Raw genomic sequence first — 19581 nt, 5'->3', positions numbered from 1 at the left:
CATGTTCTCTTTTGATTTCTTGTTCATAGTTAGATTGCTTTCAAAGTTTTATTGTGCCTAGCTTAGGCTTTCCCACTTTTCATTTTAGTTTTGGCCTTGCTCCCCTCCGCCCTCCCTGTATGCATTTTCTCATTGTTCTCTTGGTCTAGACTCCGCAACCCAATGCTAAGGGACTTGTCTCACCAGAGAAGCTGAATTCTTCATGCACTTTGTAGTACATGATCCCCCATTCAGAGCCAGCTGTTGCCCCACTTTTCACCACATACCTATGTTGTTAAAAGTGGGGGATTTTGAAGCCATAGTCATGTCTGGTTTGATTTGTGTCTAGGTCTAAGTCCTTCATAGGTAGGCTATCCTTGTCAGGTTTCCCTTTCTCTTGCCCTCTCATTTATAAGCTGGGTGGGTTGGTTCAAAGTCTCTTCATATTGGGTAGGTTATAGAACCCAATCCGAAAAGGATAACATGCTCCCATTGATGACCTTCTCAAATGGAATGATGATTGTGAAATTATGATCTCCAGGCCCAACTTCATAAGCACGACTTATCTATTTAGATAATGAGATCATAATTATGAAGGATTAGGTTTGAGGTTCAAAATGTGCCATTTTGGAAGTTTATGAAGAGTTAATGGTTCAAGGAAAGCCTATAGTTTAGGTTCCAAGTGCAGATTTCAAAACATAGTCTCAATTCAAGTTTGAGAAGACAGATTCAGAGATCAAATTGGAGAATTTGGAGGTGCACCATTACAATTTTAAAGTTTGAGGTGAAAAATTCATCTTTCCAAGTTTCAGATCAAGTTTAATTCATGTTTCAGAATCAAATGTTCATTAGTTTTGAGTATATCCCTATGATTGGCTATTATGAATTCTCAAAAGAAGGCATAGGATTATGAAAGTATAAAAGTCTTTAAGAAGAAATCACCAAGTTCCAACTCGTAAACATGCAACCCTTGCAATAACAATAAATTGGCATCTAGCACTATGGGAGCATTGGATGAAATGAGTGTTCAAATCATTCATGAGTAGCAACCCATGCAGGCCTCATAATCACAGACGTCAAGAGAATAGTCTTATAAAAAAAACATTATGAAAGATTTTCAAATGCTTTGAGTCATTAGTAATAAGCCATGGAAGCTATGAAAAGGTTAGAGTTTTTGAACAAACTAGTTATGATGAACAAAAAGTCATCAATTGTGATATATAGAACCTTGTATATGCAAATAATATATCATCTTGTTTAAGATGACACATCCTCAACCTATAAAGACATTTGAGGTAGGTGATGTTGTGATCTTGGATGGTGAGAGGGATGAGGGAGCTGCAAATCACTACCATCTTGCTCCATTATATTGCAACTCAAATTCGTGATTTGAGACTTGAAAGGTTGTCAAGGTGGCCATGACTATTTAGGGATAGAAAGAATTCTTCATTACAAGTTAGTGCAGGGATATTTCTACTCATTCAACCTTTTTGCATTGTTGAGTTCATTTCTTGGTGGAATGATCACTAGATGTCTGATGATACTGGCCAATATCTCACAGAAGAAATAATATTATCAACAACAGCTTACTCTGCCTCTATGTGTGGAATCATATTGGTGTACATATGGTATGCTCCAAAGACATCATGTTCACCACTCAAATGATGATGTAAATGTTGCACAGTCCCTTTTTAGCTACATGATGCAATGTTCTAATGCTTGGGCTCAAGCTTCATAGCAGCCTGATATAAAAGAAGCATCTACTTCAACAGAGGATATTAGCATTAAACTCAGCCAATAATTGATATGGATAATGTCTATCTTCATTTTGAGGGTGATGAGCCGCAGGTAAAAGTGGACAAGCTAGTCTCAACTAAGACACAACTTCCTTATGATTACTATTATTTGGAGCCAAAGGAGATTGTCAATAGTGCTAAAAAATGGGGGAAGTTCTTCATGGGGATCACATTGAGAACTCTCCTCACGTGTTTGGGATGAGAAAAAATAACTTGTGCAATTACGTCTACTTCAAATGGAGATGGTGTTTCAAGCTCTAGATTCTTCAAGTTGATTTGAATGAGTGCATTCTTTCATCAATGACTAGGTGATCCGTTGCAGCACATCCATGGCATGACCTTGAAATCAAGCTAGGAGCTCCTTCAGTTTTCAACTGTGTTATTGAGATTGTGAAAGGCTATAGTGCCAACTATCTGAGGTTATGAAGATGCTATAGATTTCAGAGTCATAGAGAGATTAGAAACAAGTGTGTAGGGAAATCTTGTCTTCTAATTAAGTGTGGGCTCTATTGGATTGCTTAGAATTATTATTCTTATTATCATGCACAGAGCCTGGAGACATTTGATAATTGGTATGGATGTGGAAACTCTATAGATTGACGCTACATATCAAGTTTTCATCCTCCTCACACTGGTTCTCTTACATAATATCTAGATGGGATGGAGTAGGTTTGGCGGTGTGTACTCAAGCAAAAACTTGAGAAAGTTCTAGTAGTTCTTTTGGGTTCTATGTCAGCTATCATTCTCTTAGTAGAAGCCACATTATTGCCAAACAGGGTTGATCTTTCCCTATTTCCTATCCTCATCAAAGCTGTAGGAAAGAAAGAGATGCTAGCACAGGCTACTGCATTTGTCCCACTGATATATATGTGCATCTGCACATACTATTCTCTTCTCAAGCTTGGAATGTTCACTTTTTACTCGACACCAAAACAGACAAGCTCTGTGAGCTTGCTTATGATATGCTCAATGGTGGCTCGATTTGGAACTTGGCTGGAACAAGGACATACAGTTGGAAAGCAAGTAGTTGATTGGCTTGAAACTTCAACAATTTGAGTGAGGACATTGAAGCAGACAGTATAGGCACGTGTCTTGATGAAGTTAAAGAGGGATTAAATTGGGTAGATGCCGATATCATATGTTTTACATCAGAGCTAATTAACAAGAGTCGACACATCATATGGTGATTCATTTTTTGAAAGCCTTTGAAATCTCAAAGTGACATGTGGCATGCTTAGAAAATGAAGAGCTAGTCATGATTAAATTTTAATAACCAAAGAGGCAAAGGAACCGAATGGTCATGAATCACTTGAGAAATTATTTATGGTAGATCTTTTGGGAATTGGAGGGGTCTTCTTTTCCTGCATATAGTTAGAGAGCTAGAGTAGAGGAGAGGGATGCTAGTTTATGTAATTTTTTTTTTCATATAGGGGGGGAAGGCAAACTAGATAATATAGCAGAAGTAATTCCATTTATGGAGGCTGGGTTTTCTTGTTTGTTGTTCCATTTAATTCATATTTGCATTTTGGATAGAAATAACAGTTGTGCATGAAACTGTAATTGCATATTGAATTCCATTTCACATTTTTGGTTGCAATAAAGTAATTCTATTTACCCATCATGTATAACTCTTCTGCTATTCATTCTGTTAGTTAGATTCATTCGGAACAAAAGTACAATTGTATATGAAACTGTGATCTCTGCTTGGATTCCATTTCATGATTACAGGTTGTAACATAAGAAATTCCATTTACTATTCATGTATAATTCTTCTCCTATTCTCATTAGTAGAAAATTGCATTCTTAGAATAGATAAGTTTAGTTAGAAGATAGTCTTTCTGATGATCTATAATCAGCATTCTATTGAGCGTTGTAGATTATCTTCACTTTATCCTTGCCTGAATTGTTTATGTCTACAAGCAATTTGGTTAAAACCATAAGAGATAATCTGTTGATTAGTAAGAAAAACATATTCATTGAAGATTAAGCACAGTTGGGGAGCTTTACCTATCAATTTAGAGGGCAGTGATAGAAGACTTACACTGACGCAATTGTTGGTGACATCCTTTTGTTCTCTCACCTTGGGTGCTAAAAGAGTCAAAGATTACAAATCTAATAGGAGGACAAACTGTTAACCAACAAGATGATAAGATACAAAAGAAGTGAGAAATAGGAAAGAAGAGATAAGATAAGATCAAGAAGATGCAAGAAAGGATGAACATAGTTAGCTGACAAGTCCATGAAAGATAAAGAAGAGAGCTCTCTCAACATGCAAAATGCGAAACTAAGATAGAATGAACCCTAGAATGCAAGCTAGTATGAAAAGGTACAATTGCAAGGGTTACATAGGTAGGTTCTAGTTTTCATCATTGAGCCTTATTAGGGACATCGTTAGATCATACAATCATCACTAGTAAAACTATGAGGATATGAATATGATCTATATTGGATAGGTATGTGGGAATCCAACCTATGCATTAAAGACATATAGGTCAAGGTGACTATGCAATTAGATTCCCTAAGTTTAGTATAAAAATATTACATTTGTATCAAGGAATAAGTTCCAAGATAACCCCTAAGTGCAGTCTGGCAAAAGAATAGTCAAGGATGATACGTTTATAAGTCAAAGTATCGAATAGGAAAAGCATGAATACTTTAAACACTATAGACAAATAAAGTATACCCAAGAGTAGAAATCAAGAAAACATGTCCCATGCCCCTAGTCTTCTAGTCCATGATATCCTTGAAGGACTATTAGGGAGGGAACATATAACAAAGAAATCATCATAGACAACACACAAAGTAGATAAATATCAACATAGCTTAGTCATTTAAGTGTTTAAGTGAATGTGTGTATGTCACTTGGCCATTTCTTCAAGACTTGAATCTAATAGTGAGAAATATCATAACATCAGAGACTCTAGGTAAACTATCTGAAAAGTGTTGAGAAACACTTGATGTCAAGTTGGGAGAGTACACTATTTTGTGAGCTACCAAAGAAACCCTAATGCACAAGGAAACCTCAAGTAAGCTAAGTAAGTATACCCTCGAGACAAGGACAAGAAACAATCCCAAGCTAGAAAATGCATAGCAAAGTGGGTGATTGAGATTGATAGACATAGGTGGAAGGTTCTCAAGTAGCGGTTGTTTCCAAGTTTTCACCACTTGGCAAATTTTTTAAGGATTTTTTTCAATTTTTTTTTACTTTTGTATTTTTTATTTTTTTGATGATAAATCAAAGCACCCATTGCTATGTTTTCACTAAGATGATCATTTTTTCAAGACATTTTTTGATTTTGAGGATTTTTTCAGCATCATATATGATTTTGAGGATTTTTTTCAGAATGACTTAGGATTACTAGTGCTCAAGAAATATCACATCATTTTGTCCCAATGTCTTAGCAAGGTGTAGAATATGGAGTAGGAAGCTAGTGGATAAGTAGAAATGGATAGGCAAGGAATATGAAGCAAGTAAAAATGATCCTCAAGGATTGACTCAAGAGTACCCAAGCTAGGGAAAGTGATGAAATAGTCATATGAAGCATGTTTTGGATAACCAATGGAAATAGTCAGCAAGATATCATGTAAGATAAGCAATGAAGCCAACAAGTGAGATATCATGAAGTGTTTAGTCCGAAAAAGTAGCCATGTCAAGAGACCTATGAGAACCATGTTTTATTTATTGTGATCAAGACCAAGGGGTCAATTAGATAAGATAGCAATGGGATAGAGAAATAAGAATGAAGTTGGATATGAAGGATATGAACAAATGAACAAGAACAATAGAGAATCTCATAGATAAGATAGCCAATATGCAAGGATAGCTCAACAATGTCAAGATCAAAGAGGAAGAGGGAAAAGGGGATAGATGACTGATGGAAGAATTATGCATGATGCCTGTTTACCAGGTTTTTGTCATGGTACTTATCCAAGGTACGATAAGAAGTGGTTTTCATGATAGGATGAATTAATTTCTTTACTTTTGCTACTAGGGTGCCACAAGAAGTGGTTTTCACCAAGGTACATTTTTTTCTTCGAATTTTAATCTTTTTTCTTTTTGAATTTTTGGAAAGTGCTCAAGTTGTTTGAATGTAGATAGTGCTCCTATAGGAAATATAAGTCATGATAAGCCAAGACCATAGAAAGGTATGCTCAAAGATGCTGATAGGGTGATGAAAGAGAAATGGTAGTAGGAAAAGTATATGGAGGATAAGAATTCATGTATAGAAATTAAGTGTAAGCTTTAGAGGATTTCATGAGGGTAGGTGAAATATTACACAAGATCAACATTGACACACACTTTGAAGGGTTGTGAAATGATGGAGTAATCATGGAGAAAATAGATTTAGGTTTAGATGTACGAGGTGGTAGAAGAGATTTGAAAAAAAAGCGGAGTGGAAGGTTTTGGAATATTTTTAGGAAGATTTTTGGAAGAAGATGGAATGGAAGCCTTTGGAAGCTTGAATGTCAACTTTGATTTCTTTTCAATGTTCAAGTCTTTCAAGAGAGACTTGGGAATCTGTATAGCTTTAGATTCTCCTTTAGATACTTTAGAACACATTTCTTTAATAATGGGTTTGGGAACCCATAGTTTCTTTGATTTATCTCTCTTAATAGTGGACCTTTGTGGTCTCTTTTGTGCATTTTCCTTCTTAGCATTCACATGTTTTTTAGATGGGACATAGTGTTCTTAATTTTTCAATGGACTCTTATGTTTATTCTCACTTCCAAAGGACTTGGGATTTGTGGGAATAAGGCTGATATGATTAGTTTAGATGGATATATGGGTGAAAAGTCGTCAAGGATGAGTGTATTTGTTGTTCTTGAGGTATGATGGGAGAGCTAGGAGTGGAAAATGGAGGAGATGAAGGAACATAAGGTTCCAATATAGATATAAGGTTTGAAGAATTTAGCTTTGATGTATTAGGACCAAGGATAGACTTAGGAGATGCAAATGGATAGTGAAATGGGATATCAACATCTTTAGAGTGAGCAACATAGTCAAAGCCATCAATAGACTCATGAATAGCTTTGATAGGAACAACATTTTTAATAGGAGCACATGAAGCTTGAGCACAATTTTGAAGTGGATATGGAGAAGTAGAACATGAGGGAACACTTTGATCTTGACAAGTAGCTTTGGATAGCATAGGAAGATAAATTTTCTCATAATTTTCAGTAATATCAAGGGAGATAATGGAAGTGGCATCTTCATCATACTTGGGGGATGGAAAAGACATAGGATATAGAGGGGTGAAATTATGAAGGAGATGAAAGGGTCCTTGATCTTGATCTTTCTTGACATTTATAGATTTTTCTTTTTGAGAGTCCTCTTGACATGGAGCCACTTCTAAGGACAAGGGAGAATGAAGAGTGAATGGAGTAGTGCTTGGATCTTTAGTCTTAGTAGCATGGAAAAGGTTTACAACCAAGTGAATGTTAGCTTGAGTTTCTTTTAGAGGTATCCCTTGAGGATAGGCACAATGTATGTGAAAAGCATTAGGTTTTATATTTGATAGAGGCATGTTGGAAATATTTGAAGTATTGGGAGGTGCATGAGTGTTGGAAGAAGTGGAGATATCAAGGAAACCATCACTAGACAAAGGTTCATTAATATGATCTTTCTCAAGAAAATTATCCTCATCACATGAGTCATTAGAGGTATCAATAATCCTATTATCAATAAGATCTTGGATTTTATGTTTCAGCTCAATGCAATCTAAAGTACTATGCTCATTATGTCAATGATAAGCACAATAGATATCCACAAATGGGTTTCCATATGAGCTGGACTTAGGTAATGTGATGAGCTTGGTGCCAAGAATTGTTTGCAAAGTGTCATCATAAGAATCTTCCAAGGGAGAAAAAGTTCTATAAAAAGTATGTCTAGAGTCCTTTTGTTGTTTCTCAAGTGAAGGGTATGCATCCATGTATTCATCATTGTCTTGGTCAAAGATAGGTCCGTCATGATAGCTTGGAATAGGCTCAAAGTAGGTACCACTTTCTTTCTCTCTAAGGAGGTCTTTAGATCTAGAAGATGAAGACATTTGATGGCTTGGAGTAGAATATGTAGACCTTGAAGAAGATGAACCATGTGTATGTAAAGGTCTTAAGGGATATTCATTTAAGAATGAAATCTTCTCCTCTAATCATTTCTCAAGTTTAGACTTCATTTGTATCATACACTTAGATAAATGAAGGTAAGAAAGGTCATTTGTCTCTTCTAGTTCTTTGTATTGAGTGTATAGATCTTGAAACTCTTTAGTGGCATGGAGGATATCATGATCATATAGATTTGGTAGCACAAGGTTTGAATGCCATAGTGGTAGATGAAAAGCCAAGCATGAAAAGACTAGAAGATAACTTGGTGTCCAAACTAGAGAGGTAGAGTGTTCACTTTTCAAATAGAGGGTAGCAATGAGAAAATGACTTGTCAAACAATGTGTCCAAGAAACTTATGACATGAATGACTCAAGTCAATATCTTGGCAAGAAGCCCAAATAGCCAAGTAGATAGATCAAGTGGGGTGACAAGTGAACAAATTTCCCAACCCAAGAGTGTAGTCAAGAAATCAAGGTATCCATTTCAAAAAAAAGATAACTAGCAAGCAGACATAGACCATGAATATAGAAAGACCAAGAGCACTAAAAACAAAGAGACACTTTAAGAAAGTTCAAGCACTAGAGACATAGAAAATAAAAATCAAATGATGAGACTCCCCTTAACAAGAAACACAAGAAATTTTTTAAGACTTGATGCTTTGACTTGGTTGACAAAGTTTGACAATAGTTGATAGCATAACAAGTTTGATGTTCAAAATAATTTTTTTTCCAAGCAAGATAGTGACACATATAGTAGTTTTCAAACAATCAAGCAAGGGACAAAGTAACCTTTCATGATACAAGCATATGTGAGGTCTTAAAAGAAATCCCTAGAATTATCATCATGTGTGTGTTCAAAATATTTCCACAGGTCTAGAACATTCAAGAACACATCAAGAAATATCTACCTAAAAGTCACGATTCATTACTCAAAAAATTGGCCCATGCTTGATTCTCCTTTGCCTCACACCAAGTGGTTTCCCAAAAGAGATATTGGCTTTGTCATGGAAGTGCCATAAGAAAAACCAAGGGAACATAGATGGTGATTGTAAAATCTTGGGGTGATCTAGGTAGTCCACTAGAATTGACCCTTGCACCAAGAAATTGAGAAGAAAAATAGGGTAGCTACTAACCTAGGGTGTTTAGAAAGGGCTTCCATTCATAATATTCCTCTTGCACCCAATTAAGGGACACCCTACCTTGTAGTGGGTAATAGACCTTGTGGTCACAAGAGGACCTTAAGTGTTCTTGCTTAGTGATCTCCTTATGGTCAAAATCCCATAAGTGATCACACTAAGTCAAGAAAAATACTACATCTACCAAGGTTTTGTATCCTTGATAACCTTGAGTTTATAGTGGGTTGGAAGAGTTGGGTAATTTGCTTGTCCCCACTTGGGTCATTCCTCTCAGGTTGTTCGAGAGCAGGCCCTCTAAAGGATCCCAACTTCCACAAAATAGATCCACTCTCAAGGGTCAAGATTTCTAATTCACCTCAAGGGTAAAGAGCATACTCTCTTACCTTGATTTCTTCCCCCAAACATGCCAAGAAGATCCAATTACCCCCTTGCTTTCAAAATCCAAAGGTGGGTCAAGATTTTTGATTCGCCACAAGGGTGAAGAGCATACTCTCATATCACCAAAGAATCTCAATCATAAGTTTAATGTGCCTAAGAAATGGATAACTAGAAGATGTCACACATGAAATTAAAAAAACAATCAAGTTTAGTTTTCATGCATTGGGCAACCCTACAAACAAGTGTTAGTAGCCCTTGTGCATTTGAAGCTTTGACATGTGTTCTTTTTAGCAATGAAAATGAGAAATTTCCTGCAAAGAAACCAAGGTAAGGGCATAACAACCAAGTAAGATCTGCAACATAAAGTGGTTAGTTGCCTCAAAAATCCAATTTATCTTCCAACCAAGTGTATGCAAAGAAAGTGCAAGCTAATCACAAATGCTCTCATTTTTCTCTTTGCTTTTGACCTAGTCAACAAGATTGGACTTTTTTCCTATGATTTTGGATCCAAAAATAGAAATAAAAAGAAGAGACCCTACTAAAAACTAGAGAGCTTTCCGAAAATGCAAGAAATTCAAAAAAAATTCTCTTCATTTGTGACCTAGGGACCCATTTTGTCAAAACAGACTAGATTTATCAAATCAAGTTTTTGATCCTTAATATTAAAGTTCAAAACACAAAGAAAGTGTCCCTTGTAGATTTCAAAAAAATTTCTAAAATGTAAGTCTTTTTCCAAAAAATTCATTGATTTGCAACCAAAAATGACTTTTTATGAAAAATAAAGAAAAATTCATAACTAACACAGATCAAGTGAAAATGATCTAAAAATTGGACTAAGAAATCTTGAACACATATTCAACCTACAAAAAATTTTTCAAAACCAAAATCCAAGAGGTTTAGTAGATATGATCAAAGCTTTCAAAACTAGGGTTTTGGCCTTCAAAAAAATATGCACAAGGCTTAACCTAAAACCAAAGTAAGAAACCTGCAACACCACTTGATTAGATCCAAGAAGTTGCTATAAAAAAATTATAAATGATAATATAATCAAAATGCAAGCAAGAAAATGGAGCTAGAAACTTGGTTCTAGCCCCACAGTGTGCACCAAAAAAAATGTTCATAAAAGTGTCACACTTCTATAAACTATTATTCTTAAGAGAAACCAAGGAAGAGGGAGTCTCAAGAGCTGGCTTATAGTTCTCTATCTATGATAGGAAAAGGCTATGAGATGGTGGATGTCAAATGAACCAAACTATGCAACTCTTGCAAGGTGCACCATAGAATGAGAGATTCAAAGAGTAGAGGCAAGAGTGTCAATATCGAAGAATCTAGAATAAAATGCAATGCAAATGCAAGCTATTCTAAATGAAATGCAAGCTAGAAAAGAAAACTAAACTAAGTTAAAAAAGTATGCCATAATATAAGTAGAATGAGAGCTAAGCTAAAATGCAAAAATGCAAGAATGCTACAAGTCTCCAAAATCACAAAGAAAACCTGCAACATAACAATAGCATGAGAGACTAAGATTTTTTTGAATAAGGAGAGAGCCCTACCTTTTAAAGAAAAATGGACGGTAGAGATTAAGAGGCAAAAGAGGAATAATTAAGGGAGGAGAATACATCTTGAGTGATCCATGTGTACAAACATCTCAACCAATCACAATAAATGATTGACTTTTGAGAGGGTTTGAAATGTGTGGAGGAGAATTTTAGTTATTTTAAAAATGGAAGATTCCTCTCACAGGAAATTATGCATTCATGTGTAGAAAAAAATGACTTTTCTTTTATTTCTAAAATAGAAATAATGCTTTATGTGTGTATGCTTAGTATAAGAGATAAGTGGGGAATTTTATTTAATTAAAAGGGGCACATGTTCTTTTAATTAAATATGAACTTGGGATAAAGTGGTCAAACCATAGGTTACAATAATATACATAGATTTTTGAGGATTTGATCAAAGATAACCAATGGATAAATTAAACAAAAATGCTAGAAAGGGGCCTCATAGTCCAGATGACCATTTTTGGGTGATTGCACATCTATGTACATATATATTCTATTTTTAAAATATTTTTGTATGTAAGATAGGCCCAAAAAAAATTTGAACCCAACACAAAGAAATTTGAGTGAATCTTGAACTTGAATCAGTACCCAAATATGAACTGACAAATTAGTCAAATTGCTTGACATCGAGGAATTGCAATATCTATCTTAGTTGTGAAATGTTGGAGAGTAAAGAAGCCTTTGAGCTATTGAAGGGACAAAAAAATGGCTACTCCTACCATGAATCCTACATTGTTGCATATGAAAGCATGTCTATGATGAATCCCATCTTGTAACACTCTAATGGGTTATCAACATTTAAACCTAGAGTGAGGGTCTTTAGGACATTTATGCTAATATACAATCAAATAAATACAAATAGGAATTTGGTTATGTATGGAGGTATATATTATTAGTTCTGACTAGAAAATACCCAAGGATTCTTGTAATATTCTAGCAAAAAAGTTGTAGTCAAAGCCAATTGTATATACAGCTCTAGATTAGTTGTGGGAGAAACCTCATCTCCAAGCATTGAGGCAAGGAGAAGTGATACAACTGCTACCATGTCCACTGCAATATCCTTGGATGTTCCCAACATTGCATATACTAGAGGAGGAACAAAATTGGAATCTGTACAAACATTAAATTCCTTGATTGAATTAAATTGGGATTCTCAAAATATTATTTTTTATAATAGTCCTTGAAAAGATATGTTATTGGAGTAGAGAAATCAATTCAACAAGCAAGCTGTCTAGATCATCTCTAAGCCTGAACATAAATCTAATTATCCTAACATAAACTTAAACCATAAATGACCCTATGGAAGTCAAACATCATAGTTAGCTAAACCATGGCAATTTAGACAATAAAACTTTAAATAAAAAACTAATACAACTAAAAAAATATAAATGTTTATAATAAAACTAATTGTTAGAGCCACTTTTCAAGTATGACTATTTATCTATCTAGCTTTATATTCAGAGATGATATAGAAAACAACTTCACAATTTGAACTAGGGTAACATAGAGTCTTAGATCATCATATAACAATATTAATGTTGACACTCGAGATATAAAACTACACTTTCTTTGAATAGGGAAAAGCATACTTCCAAAAGACAAACAAAAAAGTTACTCAATTATTGGATCATGAAAATTTATTAACTAAAGTCTAAAATGGTCTCCTTTGATAGTAGCTTAGGCTCCTCATTAATTAGAACTTTTTGCATGTGACCATATCTATTTATTTATACTTACTGATTGCATCTCAAATAGGAGTGAATGCCTCTAACAATTGGGATAGTCATTGGGATTGATGTAATAATGTGGGTTTGCAAATTGCAGTTAGGAAAGAATAAGCATAGTTGCTAGTTAATTTAGTTTAAGTACTATTGTTTAGTTTAGTTTAAGGACTAGTGAGAATGTTTTTTGAGCTCAAACACTTTAGTTGAATTCATTTAGAACATATATCTACTCTCTAGGATTAATCTAGAGTAATCTAATGTCTAATAATTTGTTTGAGGACTTAGGCATAGTCTTCCTACAATCTACCTTAATTGCAAAGCTTTCCAAGCCAAAATAGTCCATATAATTTAAATGGAGTTCACAAGGATCCAAAGTTAGACAAGAGTATACATACTTGCATAAATTGATTTGGTGAGAGGGGAATGTGGATATTAATGTGGGGTTAGTGATTAAATTATAGAGAAAAAATTTGAATAGAATAGTACTCACATAGTCTCATCAAGGGAGGAAAATTCACAAGCTTTGTATAGCTTATGCCTTGCATCAATCATGGAACATAAATACATTTAGCATACTAAAATTGAGAAACATAAGCACACTAAGATACTCACACAAATAAATTCCAACACAAAAATCTCTGATGATTTTATGAATGATATGCACATTGAAAATCTCCATACATAGTTCATACAACAATAGAGTCGAATAAGACCTTCCTCAAGAATACAAGAAGGAATCAAATAGATTATTTTCTCAAATGATCAAATGTGTGAGAGGATATGAATGGGAGAAAGATAGTCCAAATAAGTGATCGATATGAAATGGGAGTTGTGTTGATGAGTTAGATGGAGATATAAATGGAGCATATTTATAGGGGTGAGATGGGATCATTGGGTGAGAAATGTAAAGAAGAAAGAGTGATAAAATAGATAATGCTTTGTGTTTGATCACACTTTGTGATAGGAAGAAAGAGTGATTAAGAAGCAGAAAAATGAAAAATGATAGTTTTTGTAGTTATCATTTGTTTATTGCTAACAACGTATATATTGTTTACACAAAATATTTTTCATCTTTATATCAAATTTGCCAACTTACTTATTGGGATTCACAAAACAACATGTATTTACAATAAAAAGTACTCAAATGATACTGTATGGTCAAATTGTATTTATATGTCAGGTGCCATGTAGCCCGCAGACACATTTTAATGTAGTTCACTGAAGAAATATATGGTGATTTTAATGTAGTTTAGTGAAGAAATACCCTGTTTAATAATTCTACCATCTTAAAAACCATATGTGTAGATATAAACATTAAGTACAACATTTCCAATATTTTTTTAGATATACACATTAATTACACCAATTTTTTCTTTCAAAACCATATGTGCAGATATAAACATTAAGTACAACATGTGTAATGTTTTTGCAGATATACACATTAATTACACCAATTTTTTCTTTCAAAACCATATGCATGCAGATATAAACATTAAGTCAAATATGTCAATTTTTTTTGTAGATATACACATTAAGTACACCAAATTTTTTCTTTCAAAACTAGCTCAATTAGGGTACAAGAATAAAGTATTCTGTGAAGAAGGATAATGTTAGATAATACAAGGGAATTTGATCAAAATAGGGAAACAATCACTAGATTATTGTTGTCTAACTTTCAAAGAGAAGGCAATGAAAAATGTTATTGTCCTTGCAAGAGTTTCAACTACTTAAAGACAAGAAGAATCAAAATCAAAAAAACTAAGAGACTTTGTAGGGAGAATGGTCACATTGAAGGGGGGGTTTGATTATCATCCATTGGTAAGTTGTTTGTTGTATTGTTTTCATAATTAATATACATATGAGCCACAAAAAAAGGGTTTGTTATCACATTGAAGGGGGGTTTGATTATCATCATTTGTATATAGGTCAATCTCTCCAAGGTAGTAGGTGATATGGACCACCACATCTCGAAGGAACATGGAGGTGTCAATAGGTAGGAATGTGGAGGTGTGAATATGGAGGAAAAAAGGTGTGAGTATTGAAGGAGAAGATCACAATCACATGGAAGATGATGATCATGCACTAGAACACATTTGAAGATGATGGTACAAATGCATTGGTCCATGACACATTTGGTACTGGTGCTGATGTTGGTATTGATGATGATGATGATGATGATTATGATGGGGATGAAATTGAGGCCATCTGTGATATATTTCTACTTGAGAAGGAAAACATGACCCTTTACAAAGGATCCCAATCAACTCTTCTCTCTATTGTATTGTTGTTGGTGAATTTGAAGGTTATGAATGGTTTATCCAACATAACAATATCACATATGCTAAGGTTTGTCATATACATCATTATAGTCTATAAAAGGTAAAACATGTACCATTAAGATTGTTTATATTAACAACTTATATTTTTTTTCTATAGATTGATAGGTGACTATTTGTTACCACCATCAAATGTTCTCCCTTACTCATACCGAGAATTATATGCCACTATGAAACATATTGGGATAGAGTATCAAGCAATATATGCTTGTCCTGAAGATCATGCTATTTATCATAAAGAACACAAAAATGAAATAGAATACCCCAAATGCCATACGAGCATATATCAAGATGATCAAGTGATAAAAGAGGTGTCTCACAAGGATCTTCATTACATCCCCATTATTCCTTTTCTTAAATGATTATTCAGGTGTAGTAGCTTGGCACAATTAATGGATTACCATGCACGTAATAGAATTTGAGATGATATTATTCGAATGCCTATGGATGGTTCAACATTTATGGACATAGAGAAAAAGTGTCCATGCTTTAAAGAAGAACCTCAATATCTGAGGCTTTCCTTGGCAACTAACAATGTCAATCCATTTGGAGAGATGAGATCTGTTTACTCAGTGTGGCCTATTTTTGTTATCAACAATAACCTTCATCCATGGATGTTAATAAAGAGGGAGCACATTATGTTTTTGATTAGATAAATAGGTTTTACAAGGACCCTAAAACCCAAGAGTTAAAACATAAACAAGGTTGATAATAAGCGTTAAAAGCCCAATCAAAAAAGAACAAATCTAAAGGTTGATAATATGCACTAGGCCTAGCCGAATCCACAAAGGCCAAACAGTTATATTAAACAACAAAATAGGAAAAAGCCAGGACAAAAAGCACATTATGTTGGCAATGATTGTTCCAAGTATTTTATTATTTTATTGTTATCTACATGTAATTATAAGTCTTGGAGTTAAATGACCACAATAATGATTTGATGTTGTTCATTCAACTAGGTAAGTACCAAGTGAAAGATATTAATGTATATATTTCTCCTATTATCAACGAGTTGCTGGCGTTATGAAATGGTTTTACTATGTATGATATCTCTAGACCAATTCCATGTAATTCTTGTGTGGATAATTCATGATGCCCTAGGGTTAACACACTTATGTGGTATGTTATGCTGAAATTTAGTTGTACGTGATAATACTAATTCCAAGAATGAACATATTTAATCCAATTGTATCATTATCTTGTAGGTCTTCAAACAAAGGAAAAATGTGCATGTCCAATGTATGGTCCAAAGATGAAATCTCATCATTCCAAAAGTTTAAGAAAGTAGGTGTTTGATGAGTATAGGCACTTCCTCCACATAAATCATAAGTATTGAAGTGCTGAAAAAAAACCTTTTCAATGGGAAAGAAGAGACTACATCAAAGCCATGAAGAATGACACCTTACCTATGGAAGTTGGAATATAATTGAATTTGAGGTAATATTGATCCATCTAAAGGTTTATGTTTGGAAACTATATATTTTGATTGTGTTTTGTTGGCTAATTTTGTAATTGATGATTGTGAAGGTCATCAAGGCATCACTGACCATCTTCCAAAGGGACTAAAATGTTATCTCAGAGAATTTAGTAGGCTTTCCTACTATGAACAACTATAAATTGTGCATTTTTTTGATACTATGCATATTGGAAAGAATGTTAGAGAGACACTGTGGATCATATTGGATGGAAGGTGTAACAAAGAAAAACTTGCCAAAATTTGTAGTGATATTCATGATTCCAATCACGTAATGAAAAATATCATTGAATCAAATAGTAATGGAGACCAAATTAATGTAAGTTCCCTTCCTTGGTTATTGATGGAGCAACAAAGTAACTCCATAAAATAAGTCATATGAAAAATTTGATTTCCTACAGGATTTTCTGTAAATATAAGCAATCTCATATCAAAGAAAAGTGAATTTGGGTCAGAGGTAAAAATGCATGATTGACATACCTTCATCAAGGTAATGTTGAAAATAATTGATCAATTATATATTATATTTGATGTTACACAAAACATCATATCTTTACCATTTAGTGTATGCCGATCTCACTCAAGTAATGAAGATAGTTTCCTATGTTTGTCAAGCATTCCAGTGTTTACCAAGGTCAGAAGATAATATCTACTAAGTTCACTCAAGCGTTAAAGAGAAGTTCACAAAAGTTGAGTTTTAAATAAGCTCACTCAGTTAACAAAGGAAAATTTGGATGGAACTAGTGTTAATTGAGCTCACTCAGTTACCAAAGGAAGTTTGTGAAGACAGAGTGTTAATTGAGATCACTTGGTTAACTCAAGAAAATTATTTCAGTGTTAGTGTCTATCGAGCAGAGTTAGCTAACAAAGAATTTTCTTGTTTTGGCATATTGAATTTAATGGATTTGTTTGTTGGTTCTAGCCGACTAAAGAGATGAATATTAATTATTCTAAGGTGTATTCAAACCAACTTGACAATGTATATGATATAAGTATAAGGTCAAGTTGAGGATTGAATGTGTGTAAGAATGTGTGGAAGGTAAGAAGATTAGAAGAAGCAAATTGGAAGGATAAGCATAATATCCTTGAGGAGCTACAAAGATACATTCAATCAAGAAGGATCAAGTATTGAAGCCTGAATTGAGATCTAAAATCAACAAAGATAAGTTTGAATTAGCAATCAGGTCAAATCATTATTACTCTCTAACCATTGTAGCAATTTATCAAATGTCTTAATAGAGTTGGCTTACCAACTATTTGCCAAATCATATAACAAGGTGACATTTCTATATTGAAGTGTCTAAAGACCTCTAACAAGGCCACTTCTAATAGGGTGATTAAATCCTCTAATAAGGTCTCACCTAATAGTGTGTTTTGTAACCTTTAACAGGGTTGGCTCCTAACAGGGCTCATTTTAGAAGAGTGAAAAATAGTAACTAGTTGCAATTGGTGGCTTTTCCCAAATTGGGTTTCCACATTAAATTTTGGTGTCACTTGTGCTCATGCTATTTATTATATGTGTATGAAACTAAGTTAATTAAGGTTAATCATAGTTAATATCCTAAGATCTAAATGTTCAGTATTTGTTGAGTTACAGTTGATATTATAATGCTTGCCGAGTTACAACATATTGTTAGTATTAACCAAGTGCTTGTGTGTTCACTAAGAAAAAAAAGTTTCAACAGAGTTTATGTTTTATATTGAGATCTCAGGGATATGGGATTTATTTTGTAGTAATTGATTCACCCCTCCCCTCTCAGTTACTTCTCTTATATGTCCAACAATTCGTATCAGAGCTTTTGGTGCTTGCAGAGAAGTTTCAAGGACCTAAGCTAAATATTAGGATGTCTTATAGAAGAGAGATTCCCAAGTTGAACAAAGATAACTTTGAGGCATGCCAGGAACTTATGAAGCTACATTTAACAACCATCATTGAATTAGGTCTAAAATATTTGAATACTCTGTATAAGGCTCCTACTGAAACATTGATTGTGGAGGAGATTGCTAAAAAGAAGAATCATAACATTATGATGATTGACATTGCATCCACTCTTAACTATGCTAAATTTGATAAGGTCAAAGGGTATGCTATTGTTCATGAGATGTGGACCAAACTAAAGGATATATATGAAGGTGATGTTAATGTGAGAAGAGAAAAGGTAGAAAGCTTGAGAGGCTAGTTTGATTAGATGAAGATGATAGAGGATGAAAACATTGCAAAATATTTTGAGAGAATCAAAGCTACTGTAAGTGCAATCAAAGCCTCTAGAGGGAAAATTGATGATGTGAAAGTGGTCAACAAGGTACTTAGAACCCTTGTTCCTTTCTATGCAATTAGAGTATCAACTATTCAAGAGATGAGATGTGATCCAAATAATAAGATAACCCTGAATGCTCTAGTCAAAAGGTTGACAACATTAGAGCTAGATAACTATGATAATTATGTTCCTAGTTCTAGCAATCTTGAGTCTATAGTTGAAGCCGAGTTGTCACTCAAGAAGAAAGATACAAAGTCTAAAGGAAAACAATTTGATAGTGAAGAGGAAGATAGTTTTTACAGTGATCTTGAAGCCATTGAAGCAATGCTTGCAAGAAGATATCCCAAAGGCAAAGGAAAATACAAAGTTAAAATTTCCCTAATATGTTTTTCTTGTGAAGAAGTTGGTCACATTCCTAAAAGGTGTCCAAATAGACAAGACAAAGATGAAAAGAAGAAGAACAAGTATACATGCAAGAAGGATTTCAAAAACTACAAGGACGACAAGCACAAAGGTAAGAAGTCATGTTTCGTGGCTAAAGATTCAGATAGTAGTGATGATGATGAAATGGTTCACATTGCTATAAAAGATGAATTTGATGATGAAGAAGATAAAATGACACTTATTTCTCATGTTATAAAAAATGATACATAGATTATTGATAGTAGTTGTTCTCATCATATGACCAGTGATAATTTTTTTTTGAACATATGGAACACTATGATGGTGGAAGTGTAAGATTTGGAAATAATGAACCATGTTGGATAAAGGAAAAGATTGTATCTCTCTAACCAATGAACTCATATGTAATAATTCTTATTGGGTTGAAGGATTGAA

The sequence above is a fragment of the Cupressus sempervirens genome, chromosome 10 (genome assembly GCF_028749045.1).
Source record: "Cupressus sempervirens isolate cs-2001-9-10 chromosome 10, ASM2874904v1, whole genome shotgun sequence".
NCBI lineage: Eukaryota > Viridiplantae > Streptophyta > Pinopsida > Cupressales > Cupressaceae > Cupressus > Cupressus sempervirens.
Note: the sequence above shows the minus strand (reverse complement) of the source record.